Raw genomic sequence first — 13,661 nt, forward strand, 5'->3', positions numbered from 1 at the left:
GGTAGCCAGGGGAAAAATGGATGGCAAAAAAATAGCCCTAGAGATTTCTCAGTAGAAGCCCTACAGGCCAGGGGGGAGTGGAATGACATTCTCAAATACTGAAAGATTAAAAACTGTCATCTAAGACACTCTATAAACATGCTCTGGAGACATAGGCTTTTGCAAACAAAAACTGATAGAGATCATCAACACCAGACCTGCCTTAGAAGAAATGTTGAAAGGAGCTCTTCTATTTGAAACAAAAGGCAAAAGAATACGAAACATTGAGTAACATGAAAATAGACAGAATCAGAAAACTACAACACTATACCAGATTTAGTTGTTAAATACTTAATTATAGCATAACTGTTAAAATAACTATAGCTACCTAGTAAAAATAACTATAGCTACCCAGGCAAGAATACTGGAGTGGGTTGCCATTTCCTTCTCCAGGGAATCTTCCCGACCCAAGGATCGAATCTGTGTTTCCAGCATTGGCAGATGGATTCTTAACCAGTGAACCACCAGAGAGGCCCTGTAGCTACTTCAACTTGGTAACAAATTCACATAAAAAGAGGAAAGAATGCTTCTTAACTCATTTTAAGTGGCCAACACTACCCAGATACCAAGACCAGACAAGGACAACACACACAAAAGGAAAACTACAGGTCAATATCTATGATGAACAAAGATGCAAAAATCCTGAACGAAACAGTAGCCAAGTGAGTGAAATAATAATTACAAAGATCACACACCATGAACAAATGGGTTTCACTTCAGGGATGCAAGGATGGTTCAACATCCACAAATCAGTGTGACAACACGCTAACAAAATGAAAGATAAAATGCATGTGGTCATCTCAGCAGATGCAGAAAGAAAGATTTTGATAAAGTTCAGCATCCCTTTATGATAATAAATTCTCAATAAAATGGGTATAGAAGGAATGCACTCCAACAGAATAAAGGCCAAATATGATAAACCCATAGCTAGCATCATACTGAGTGTTGGATGGTGAATTTATCCTTCCAATCCTTTATTTTCCTGACATAAAAGATATAGAAAATGTGCTTTGATTTTGTTTGTTTGTTTGTTTTCAGGAGCAAACACATTGTAACCCTGGTTTGCACTTAACTTACAAATATTCTGAAATTCAGCACAATATAATTTTGAATTTTTTTAAATAGTTACCTCAGCTATTATAGTACACAACTGTAGGAAACTAAAATCCCTATGAAGATGTGAATGTGATCATAGTTTTGTTTTCCACGTGTATGGAGACAAAGGTAAAGCAAAATTTTGAAAGTGCTTTTCAACAAGAAAAAGAGAAAAAAAGGAGGTCCCAAGCTTCATGATGATTCTGAACTTAAGTATCTTATAGCCTCTAAGTCACTGTACACGGTTCTAAAACAAAGCCGCACATGCACAAATGAATAAAGATGAATTCATTCTCACTCTGCCTGGGTGGTTCAAACCACTCCCTTTACAAGTAGGGTCCATCTGCATTGTCCCTGTCTGCAGTCAGAGGAGGGACTTTCTGTGGCCCTTTCATCCCATTTTCTACCGCACTGTTTCTACTGCCACATGCTATTACCCTGGTGGCATGGAGCTGGTTTCCAGGACTTCTGTTTTCAGATGAGTCTTCTAGACATGTAGGGACATAAGCTTCCATGTCACCGAGGTCTCCTTAATGCATTTGAATCCTCTTTTCCATACCTTCACCTAAAAGTTTATAGGAACATGGGAAGTACTTGGGCTAAGTGGGGAGTAGTGTGTTGAAGAAACAAGATCATACTTGTTTCTTGATCTTGAAGAAACAAGATCACACACACACACACACACACCTTTCTCTAAAGTCTTAGGTGTCTTACTCTCCATGGTGATATTCATCTAGCTTCAAATCTCATTTCTCCCTTTGTACATTCATATAACAATATCATTAACTATGAAGGAACTAAGATTTAGCTTCTTTACTTAGATGCTATATATAAAAAGCAGAGACATTACTTTGCCAACAAAGGTCTGTCTAGTCAAAGCTATGGTTTTTCCAGTAGTCATGTGTGGATGTGAGAGTTGGACTATAAAGAAAGCTGAGCCCTGAAGAATTGATGCTTTTGAACTGTGGTGTTGGAGAAGACTCTTGAGAGTCCCTTGGACTGCAAGGAGAACACACCAGTTCATCCTAAAGGAAATCAGTCCTGAATATTCATTGGAAGGACTGATGCTAAAGCTGAAACTGCAATAGTTTGGCCACCTGATGCAAAGAACTGACTCACTGGAAAAGATTGAAGAGATTGAATCTTTCCCTGATGCTGGGAAAGATTGAAGGTGGGAGGAAAAGGGGATGACAGGATGAGATGGTTGGATGGCATCACCAACTCAATGGTCATGAGTTTGAGTAAGCTCTGGGAGTTGGTGACAGACAGGGAAGCCTGGCGTGCTGCAGTCCATGGGGTTGCAGATTCAGACATGACTACAACTGAACTGAACTGATAGCAATTCCACCTGTTACCCTTTCATGGATCCTGGCTGATAACAAGAAACTCATGGGTAAGAGAAAAAGGACTTTACTACTGAATACATAGCAGTCAGCATCAGTATCAAGAGATTTTGAATAGCTAAAACACTCTTAACAAGGAATAACAAAGTTGACAGATTCACTCTACTCAACATTAAGGCTTACGATGTAACTATAGTAATCAATGGTACAGTCTTGGTAGACTTACAAGTAAAAAGCAAAACTATAAAACTAATAAAAAGGAGAAAAAAATTCTACACAAAGATTAGACAAAGAATCCTTAGGTTTGACGTCAAAAGCATGACTCGTAAAAAGAAAAAGTGGCAGAAGTCTGAGGTGGTACATTATGGCTGACATGAAAAATCTGGTAGAAAGATTGGAGAGAGCGGTGGGCCGCCTGGAGGCAGTCTCCCATGCATCTGACACACACTGTGGGTATGGAGACAGTGCTGCAAAAGCAGGAACAACTCCGTATGTGCAAGCTTCTGACTCACTGCTGGCCGGTCCTGTGGCAGAGTACCTCAAGATCAGTAAAGAGATTGGGGGGAGATGTGCAGAAACATGGGGAGATGGTCCACACAGGTCTGAAGTTAGAGCGAGCTCTCCTGGTTACAGCCTCTCAGTGCCAGCAGCCAGCAGGCAACAAGCTTTCTGACTTGTTGGCACCCATCTCCGAGCAGGTCCAAGAAGTGGTGACCTTTCGAGAGAAGAACCGAGGCAGCAAGTTGTTCAATCACCTATCAGCTGTCAGCGAAAGTATCCAGGCCCCGGGTTGGGTGGCAATGGCTCCCAAGCCTGGTCCCTATGTGAAGGAAATGAATGATGCGGCCATGTTTTATACAAGTCGAGTCCTCAAGGAGTACAAAGATGTGGATAAGAAGCATGAGGACTGGGTCAAAGCTTACTTGAGTATATGAACAGAACTGCAGGCTTACATTAAGGAGTTCCATACCACCGGACTGGCCTGGAGCAGAATGGGGCCTGTGGCAAAAGAACTGAGTGGCTTGCCGTCTGGACCCTCTGCTGGATCTGGTCCTCCTCCCCCTCCTCCAGGCCCACCTCCCCCCTCAGTCCCCACCAGTTCAGGCTCAGATGACTCTGCCTCATGCTCAGCACTGTTTGCACAGATTAATCAGGGGGAGAGCATCACTCATGCCCTGAAACACGTATCCGATGACATGAAGACTCACAAGAACCCTGCCTTGAAGACTCAGAGTGGTCTGATACGAAGTGGCCCCAAACCCTTCTCTGCACCTAAACCAGACCCCCCCAAACCAGTCACAAAGAAGGAGCCAGCTCTACTTGAACTGGAGGGCAAGAAGTGGAGAGTGGAAAACCAGGAGAATGTTTCCAACCTGGTGATAGAGGATACAGAGCTGAAAAAGGTGGCTTACATATTCAAGTGTGTGAACTCGACATTGCAAATCAAGGGCAAAATTAACTCCATTACAGTAGATAACTGTAAGAAACTCGGTCTGGTGTTTGATGACGTGGTCGGCATTGTGGAGATAATCAATAGTAAGGATGTCAAAGTTCAGGTGATGGGCAAAGTGCCAACCATTTCCATCAACAAAACAGATGGCTGCCACGTGTACCTGAGCAAGAGCTCCCTGGATTGTGAGACAGTCAGTGCCAAATCTTCTGAGATGAATGTCCTCATTCCTACAGAAGGCGGTGACTTCAATGAGTTCCCAGTCCCTGAGCAGTTCAAGACCCTATGGAATGGGCAGAAGTTGGTCACCACAGTGACAGAAATTGCTGGATAAGCCAAGTGCCACTGGGTTCCTTGCCCTCTCCCTCACACCATGGGATAAACCTGTATCAAGATGGTTCTTTTTTAGATTTCCTTTACCTTTCTGCTCTTAAACTGCTTCTCTGCTTCGAGAAGCACAGCTACCTGCCTTCACTGAAATATACCTCAGGCTGAGATTTGGGGTGGGATAGCAGGTCAGTTGATCTTCCGCAGGAAGGTGCAGCTTTTTCATATCAGCTCAACCACACCACCAGTCCATTCTTAAGCAACTGCAGACCAGGACAGGTGTGCTTTAGCTTTCAGCCTTTGGGGTTATTTGACCAACAAATAGTCTTATGGGAGAAATATAGCAGTCCTAGGAATTAACAGGTCAGAATGTTCACACAAGTTAACATTTTTCTAACAAGTGTGGAGGTAACAGAAGCTGATCCTAGTTAGTTCTTCTAACTTAAACTAATTTTCACTATTGGCAAGTGAGGCAAGAGAGGGACCAAAGGCTGAAGCTTGGCCATCTAGCATTCCTAGCAGAATGGTTTACTGTAAGCATTCCTTTTCTTCTGCATTCCATCCTGCACTGCCCAAACCTGCCAGTAGGTTGTCCTGTGTTAGCTGCTGTGGTGGTGCCCTGCGCCCAGGCCAGCTAAAGGAGTCTTGAACCCTTTCTCTCTCGGGCCCCTGCCCAGCACCTTCCTACAGAGATGACTTAAAAAGAGTGGGAACAAAAGGGAAAACCGCACCATTCCCAGAAATCTGGCTTCCCTTTCTCCTTCCATTCTAGGTGCCCATCATCCACCTTCACTACTTCCATGACCCTGTCATACTCACAACTTTTGGCTTTTTTCTGGGCACCTGAACAAAGGACTAAAATCTCCACTGCAGGCTGTTTTTAGGTCTCGTGGAAAAATCTTGCACAGCCTTGCTAATGCAAATTTCAGTTTTTCCTCTAGGACAAACACTTTACCAAAATATGCAACTTTTTTTGGTGGGAAGAGAGATTGTCCTGTGATTTCTACCCATTTCCTGAGGCCTGTGGAAATAAACCTTTATGTACTTAAAGTTATACAGAAAATAGAATAAAATTAATACAAAAAAAAAAAGAAAAAGTGGATACACTGGGCCTCATCAAAGTGAAAGCTTTTTTCTCTTTAAAAAGTTCATGTAAAGAAGATGAAATTAAAAGCCACGCACTGGGAGAAAAAATTTATAAAGCACGTATCTAACAAAGCACTAATATGTAGACAGCATAAAGAACTTTCAAAACTTAGCAGTAAAATATTACAAAAATCTAGTTAGAAAATGGGCAAAAGATGCAAACATATATGAATGAAGAGAATGCATGAATGACAGATAAGAACATGACAATATGTTCAGCATCCCTTGCAATTAAGGAAACATAAATTATGACCAAAATGAGGTATCATTACACGCCTATTGAAATGGCTAAAATAAATAATTGTGACAACAAAAGATGCTGGGGGGCATGTAAAATGGGACAGGCATTCCAAAAAACATGCATCTACTATTTGAATCAGCAGCTGATCTCTTGAGCATTTATCCCAGGTAAACAAAAACTTATGCCCCACAAAAACTTATACATGAGTATCTATATCAGCTTTATTGTCAAGGCTCCAAACTGGAAACAACCCATAGGTCCTTCAGCAGGTGAATGATTAAACATATTTTAATGAAATCACATAATGAAACACCCAGGAGCAAACTACTGACACACGCAGGGAGGTATCACTCTACCTGTTACATGCATATAACATGCATATACATGCATATACATGCATATAACAAGATATTTTCAAAGGGACTGTGTTGAGTGACAAAAGACAGTCTCCAAAAGTTACATACTGTACAATTCTATTTAGGTAACACTTTGAAAGTGAAAATTTAGAGATGGAGGTCAATTACTTTGGGTTAGAGACAGGGGTAGGGTGGGGTAAGATGAGATGGGTATGGTTATAAAAGAGTAACAGGAGAAATCCTTGTGGTGTTGGAGCGGGTCGATATTTTGATTGTGGTGGTGGATGCACAAACCTACCCAGGTGATAAGTGTATAAAACTACACACACACACACACACACACACACACACAGAGGAGAAAAATCTGAATAGATTGGTGGATTATAACAATGTCAGTATCCTGGTTGTGATATTACACTACAGTTTTACAAAATGCTCATATTTATTTCAACTGCATATGAATGTGCAATAACTTTAATAAAAATTTCAATTAAAATAATATAAATGGTTTATAACATTGAGTATAAAAGGAATCCATGAGACCATAATGCTACTAAGATCAGAAAGTAATCAAATAAAAATACATAAAGAGTAAGGAAAAATTCTTCTTTACATACTAAGGCCACCTAAAGATAGAAGTCATGGTAAAATCTCTGTTTTGAGGTTATCAGTGTGATATTTGATTCAGACAATGATCACCGATGGATATTTAATCCACTGGGCTCATGTTTGTGAGGAAAACATATTAATTGAAAGGGCAAGAGTTACTTTTACAGAATGGAAATTTGGCAAAGTCTACCATCTCCAAAGGACAACAGCTATAAACCCCCATAATGGGACAAACTGACATTGCACACCTTCTAATGACAGGCTGCAAGAAACAAGTCAAATCGCTTACACAGTTATTCTTGAGAAAATGTTTAACCTGAGGGAAAATACAACAAATCCAGGCTGAGGGGTATTGTAAAAGACAAGTTCCTGTTCTCTTCCATCATCTCAATATCTTGGAAGACAAAAAGGAAAAATGAAAAAAGGTGGGGAGATTAAATAAAGGAGATTAAAGATGACAACCAACACAATGAGTCAGTTTTGGGAGAACAGAATACGAAATAGGGACTCTATTATCTTATCAGTATTAAATGTCTTGTATATGATGATGCATTGTTGTTTAGTCGCTAAGTCATGTCTGGCTCTTTTGTGACCCCATGGACTGCAGCCCGCCAGGCTCTTCTGTTCATGGGATTCTCCAGGCAAGAATACTAGGGAGGGTTGCCATTTCCTTCTACAGGGGATCTTCCCAACCCAGGGACAGGACCTTCATTTCCTGCACTGACAAGTGGGTTCTTTACAGCTGAGCAACCTGGGAAGCCCTTGATAATGCACTGTACTCACATAAATTTTTTTTTAAATATTGAAATATACAGAGTAGGTATGATGATGTCTACAGCCCACTTTCAAAAATTCAGTTGAAAAGTTCAGAGAGGTACACAGAGACAGGGAGAGGGAAAAGAAGTCAGTTAATATTATAAACTAACAGCTACTGAGCTCAAGTGTAAATTCTATTCTTCCAATTTTCCTAAGTTTGCAATTTTTCAAAATACAAAAATTCAGGGGCTATTAAATTCTCCTAAATAAAATTTTAAAATGTATTGGCATTCTTGCCCTCAACAGAGTAAGGGAGGTGGCTGGGAAGGAAGAGAACAGAACACACAATTTCACATCTCAGGTAATTATTCTGCAGAACACTTCTTATGTTTCCCATGCTATTGCTTGTGCATGGCAAGATGGCTGTGGTAGCAGTTGGCTTTTTGGAGATTTAGGATCCTATGTCATTAAACACAGATATTTAAGGAACTAGTTGAAAATTCAAGTCAAGAAACCATATTTTTAAATAATATTCATAAACATGTACCCTAATGTTCACAGTAGCATTGTTTACAATTGTCAAGATATGGAAGCAACCTAAGTGTCCATCAACAGACAATGAATACATATATCACATCTTCAGTCAGTCAGTTCAGTCACTCAGTCATGTTTGACTCTTTGCGACCCCATGGACTGCAGCATGCCAGGCTTCCCTGTCCATCACCAACTCCTGGAGTTTGCTCAAACTCATGTCCATCAAGTCAAGTCCATGCCGTCCAACCGTCTCATCCTCTGTCATCCCCTTCTCCTCTTGTCTTCAATCTTTCCCAGCATTAGGATCTTTTCTAATGAGTTAGATCTTTGCATCCGGTGGCCAAAGTATTGCAGCTTCAGCTTCAACATCAGTCCTTTCAATGAATATTCAGGGTTGATTTTCTTTAATATTGACTAGTTTGGTCTCCTTGCAGTCTCAGGGACTCTCAAGAGTCTTCTCCAACACCACAGTTCAAAAGCATCAATTCTTCGGTGCTCAGCTTTCTTTATGGTCCACATCTTACACACACACATATACAGTGGGATACTACTGAGCCATAAAAATAATTAAATTTTCTAATTTGCAGCAACATGGATGGCATTGCAAGATATTATACTAAGTGAAATAAGTGAGATAGAGAAAGACAAGTACTGTATGATATCACTTATAAAGTGAAATCTGAAATAAACTAGTGAATATGACAAAAAATAAAATAATAGTCATTTGGGGGCAGTGTTATTATTGCAGATTCTAATGTAACAGAATTAGCATGGGCAGCTGAAATCTAGCTCACAAGACAAATCATGACAAATACACAACAATAACAAGTTTGAATTACTTTCATGGTTTATCATCTGTTTCTTTAAACAGTTTCTAAGCCTTGTTCCAGACTTAATCAATTAAAAGCTCTGTGGGTAGCTCTGGACTGTAAAATTTAATCTAATTCTTCAATAACATTAGTCAGCTAAGGTCTGTAAACCACTGGTGTAAGGTATTATTGCTATTGTTCAAATATAAAAATAAATGCAGTTATGTTGCCTATTAAATATTTTTGTATTCCATCTAGTCAATGGTTTAATTGAAAACTGTTCATGGAATAACTTTGGCACTACTTCCTGTTTGTTTTGTCATTAAACTTGCATTTAGTTTCTATGGAGATAAGCAGGAAACACGTATTCTAAAGCACACAGAGGGGCTTTCTTGGCGGGTCAGGGGTTAAGACTGTGCTTCCGCTGCAGGGGGCGCTGGCTCCACCCCTGATTGGGGAACTCAGATCCCACCAGTCCAGTGGCACAGCCAAAAAGTGTTTTTAGAAACGTGTTTAAGAGACAGGAGCTAAGATGGTGGAAGAGTAGGACGGGGAGACCATTGTCTCCCCCACAAATTCATCAAAAGATCATTTGAACGTTGAACAAACTCCACAAAACAACTACTGATCGCTAGCAGAGGACATCAGGTGCCCAGAAAAGCAGTCCATCATCTTCGAAAGGAGGTAGGACAAAATATAAAACATACAAAGAGAGACAAAAGAGCTAGGGACGGAGACCCATCCCAGGAAGGGAGTCCTAATAGAGGAAGTTTCCAAACACCAGGAAACCCTCTCACTGGCGGATCTGGGGGAAGTTTTGAATCTCGGAGGGCAACCTAACCAGGAGGAAAAATAAAACTCACGGATTACATGCCTAAAAGCAACTCCCAGCAGAAAAGTACCCCAGACGCTTGCATCTGCCACCAGCAAGTGGGGGCGGAATGGAGAGGAGCGGATGACATTGCTTAGTGTAAGAACCGGGCCTGAATGCCCTGAGGGCAATCAGAGGGAGCTGACGCAGATAGCAACTTAAACTGTGGGATAGCAAGAGAGAGAGAATTAACCTGTGAAAAGCCCTAACCAAAGGCACTGCCAGAAAGATAAAGACCATTGCAGTATACTAACATATATATATGGAATTTAGAAAGATGGTAATGATAACCCTATATGCAAAACAGAAAAAGAGACACAGATGTACAGGACACACTTTTGGACTCTGTGGGAGAAGGCGAGGGTGGGATGTTTCAAGAGAACAACATTGAAACATGTATATTATCTAGGGTGAAACAGATCACCAGCACAGGTTGGATGCATGAGACAAGTGCTCGGGCCTGGTGCACTGGGAAGACCCAGAGGGATTGGGTAGAGAGGGAGGTGGGAGGGGGGATCAGGATGGGGAATACATGTAAATCCATGGTTGATTCATGTCAATGTATGACAAAATCCACTACAATATTGTAAAGCAATTAGCCTCCAACTAATAAAAATAAATTTAAAAAAATTAAAAAAAAAATAAACAAAGGCACGGCCAGCTGTTTGCAGAACAAAGGAAGGACTGAGCAATTCCAGAGAAGAGCTAGTCAGCTTCAGACTGGCCCATCACCTGCCAGAGGCAGGAGGCAGGGGGGAGGGGAAAGGGGCAAACTCCGCTCCGGAGACGGTACCCGTTACCAAACTGCAAACAGTCTCTGACCAAAGACTTCCTGAGATTCTGAATGGTTGACATCTGCTGGGAGGGTCGCAGACAGAGATCAGCTCCCCAGAAGAAACACAAGGCGGACTGGACCGGCGCGCCCAGAAACTGAGGCTGGGGCCGCGGAGGGGAGAAGGTGCACTGCACCTGGGGAGATTGCGCCCATCAAGCTCCTGGCTGCCTGAGCTGCTCCTGCGGGGAAGGCACAAAACGCAGGCCCAACCAAGTCTGCGCCTTTGTGGAGTACCTGAAAATCCTAAACCTGAGGGACTTAGGCCTGGGAACTGCACACAACTCAGGGCCCGCTCCCTGTAGAGGAGCCTGGAGCCTGAGCAGTGTAGATGGGGAAAGCACATGCGCCATGAGTGGGGGCAAACCCAGTGTGGCCGGAACACTGCGAGTGCTCCCCACACAGGCCAGTGACATTTGTCTGCACGGCCCCTCCCTCCCGGCAGCACGACTGAACAAACGAACCTAAACAAGAGACCACCTCTGCCCACTTGTGTCAGGGCAGAAATTAGACACTGAAGAGACCTGCAAACAGAAGCCAAATAAACAAAGGGAACCGCTTTAGAAGTGACAGCTGCAACAGATTAAAATCCCTATAGTTAACACTGACTACACTGGAAGGGGCCTATAGATATCAAAAAGTGTAAGCTGGAACAAGGAGCTATCTGAAACTGAACCGAATCCACACTGCCTGCAACAGCTCCAGAGAAATTCCTAGATATATTTTTACTATTATTATTTTTTTTAATTAAAAAAATATTTTTTCTTTTTTTTTCAAAGTCCTCTATTACTCCTTAATTTTCATTTTTATAACCCACTATAACCTTGCAAATAAAAGGGGGGGGGACCCTATTTTTAAAGCAAACTTCATATATAATTATCAAGTTTATTGTTTTTTTTTAATATTGTATTTTTAAGAGTCTAACCTCTACTTTAGATTTTTAATCTTTGTTTTTCAGTATTTGATATCAATTTTGGACATTTAAGAATACAACCTTCAGTACCCATTTTTACTCAGGAGTGTGATTACAGGTTTGATTCTTCTCTTCCCCTTTGACTCTCCTTTTTCTCCCCCAGATCACCTCTATTTCCTCCTTCACCCTTCTCTTGTCAACCCAATTCTGTGAATCTCTATGGGTGTCTGGGCTATGGAGAACACTTAGGGAACAGAGTACTGCGTAGATATGTCTCTCTCCTCTTGAGTCCCCCTTTTCTCCTCCTGCTTATTTCTATCTCCTTTCTCCCTCTCCTCTTCTTCATGTAACTCTGTGAACCTCTCTGGGTGTCCCTCACTGTGGAGAATCTTTTCACCATTAACTGAGAAGCTTTATTATCAGTGCTGTATAGTTGGAGAAGTCTTGAGGCTACTGGAAGAATAAAACTGAAATCCAGAGGCAGGAGGCTTAAGCCCAAAACCTGACAACACCAGAGAACTCCTGACTACAGGGAACATTAAGTAATAAGAGACCATCCAAAAGCCTCCATACCTACACTGAAGCCAACCACCACCCAAGAGCCAATAAGTTCCAGAGCAAGACATACCACACAAATTCTCCAGCAACGCAGGAACATAGCCCTGAGCCTCAATATACAGGCTGCCCAAAGTCACACCAAACACATAGACGCATCTCAAAACTCACTACTGGACACTCCATCGCACTCCAGAGAGAAGAAATCCAGTTCCGCTCACCAGAACACCAACGCAAGCTTCCCTAACCAGGAAACTTTGACAAACCAATCGTCCAACCCCACCCACTGGGAGAAACCTCCACAATAAAAAGGAACCACAGACCCCCAGAATACAGAAAGGCCACTCCAAACACAGCAATCTAAACAAGATGAAAAGGCAGAGAGATACCCAGCAGGTAAAGGAACATGAAAAATGCCCATCAAGCCAAACAAAAGAGGAGGAGATAGGGAATCTATCTGAAAAAGAATTTAGAATAATGATAATAAAAATGATCCAAAATCTTGAAAACAAAATGGAGTTACAGATAAATAGCCTGGAGACAAGGATTGAGAAGATGCAAGAAATGTTTAACAAGGAACTAGAAGAAATAAAAGAGTCAATTAAAAATGAATAATGCAATAAATGAGATAAAAAACACTCTGGAGGGAACCAACAGTAGAATAATGGAGGCAAAAGATAGGATAAGTGAGGTAAAAGATAAAATGATGGAAATAAATGAAGCAGAGAGGAAAAAAGAAAAAAGAATCAAAAGAAATGAGGACAACCTCAGGGACCTCTGGGACAATGTGAAATGCCCCAACATTCAAATCATAGGAGTCCCAGAAGAAGACAAAAAGAAAGGCCATGAGAAGATACTCGAGGAGATAATAGCTGAAAACTTCCCTAAAATGGGGAAGGAAATAGTCACACAAGTCCAAGAAACCCACAGAGTCCCAAACAGGATAAACCCAAGGCTAAACACTCCAAGACACATATTAATCAAATTAACAAAGATCAAACACAAAGAACAAATATTAAAAGCAGCAAGGGAGAAACAACATATAACACACAAAGGGATTCCCATAAGGATAACATCTGATCTTTCAATAGAAACTCTTGAGGCCAGAAGGGAATGGCAGGATATACTGAAAGTAATGAAAGAGAATAACCTACAACCCAGATTACTGAACCCAGCAAGGATCTCATTAAGATATGAAGGAGAATTCAAAAGCTTTACAGACAAACAAAAGCTGAGAGAATTCAGCACCACCAAACCAGCTCTTCAACAAATGCTAAAGGATCTTTTCTAAACAGGAAACACAGAAAGGCTGTATGAATGCAAAGCCAAAACAACAAAGCAAATGGCAATGGGACCATACTTACCAATAACTACCTTAAATGTAAATGGGTTGAATGCCCCAACCAAAAGACAAAGATTGGCTGAATGGATACAAAACCAAGACCCCTATATATGCTGTCTACAAGAGACCCACCTTAAAACAAGGGACACATACAGACTGAAAGTGAAGGGCTGGAAAAAATATTTCACGCAAATGGAGACCAAAAGAAAGCAGGAGTCACAATACTCATATCAGATAAAATAGACTTTAAAATAAAGGCTGTGAAAAGAGACAAAGAAGGACACTACATAATGATCAAAGGATCAATCCAAGAAGAAGATATAACAATTATAAATATATATGCACCCAACATAGGAGCACCGCAATATGTAAGGCAATCGCTAACAAGTATGAAAGGGGAAATTAACAATAACACAATAATAGTGGGTGACTTTAATACCCCA

At 41.2% G+C, this 13,661-nt stretch overlaps 1 protein-coding gene and 1 pseudogene across 1 annotated transcript in view; one reads left to right on the forward strand and one right to left on the reverse strand.

Annotated features, from left to right (window-relative positions):
- Positions 1–13,661, reverse strand: part of DOK6 (docking protein 6) — a 394,048-nt gene that overhangs the window by 181,256 nt on the left and 199,131 nt on the right. The gene's annotated exons all lie outside the window — the stretch shown is intronic.
- On the forward strand, positions 2,826–5,351 carry LOC136166251 (adenylyl cyclase-associated protein 1 pseudogene; annotated as a pseudogene).

This window comes from Muntiacus reevesi, chromosome 4 (assembly GCF_963930625.1).
Source record: "Muntiacus reevesi chromosome 4, mMunRee1.1, whole genome shotgun sequence".
NCBI classification, from domain to species: Eukaryota; Metazoa; Chordata; class Mammalia; order Artiodactyla; family Cervidae; genus Muntiacus; species Muntiacus reevesi.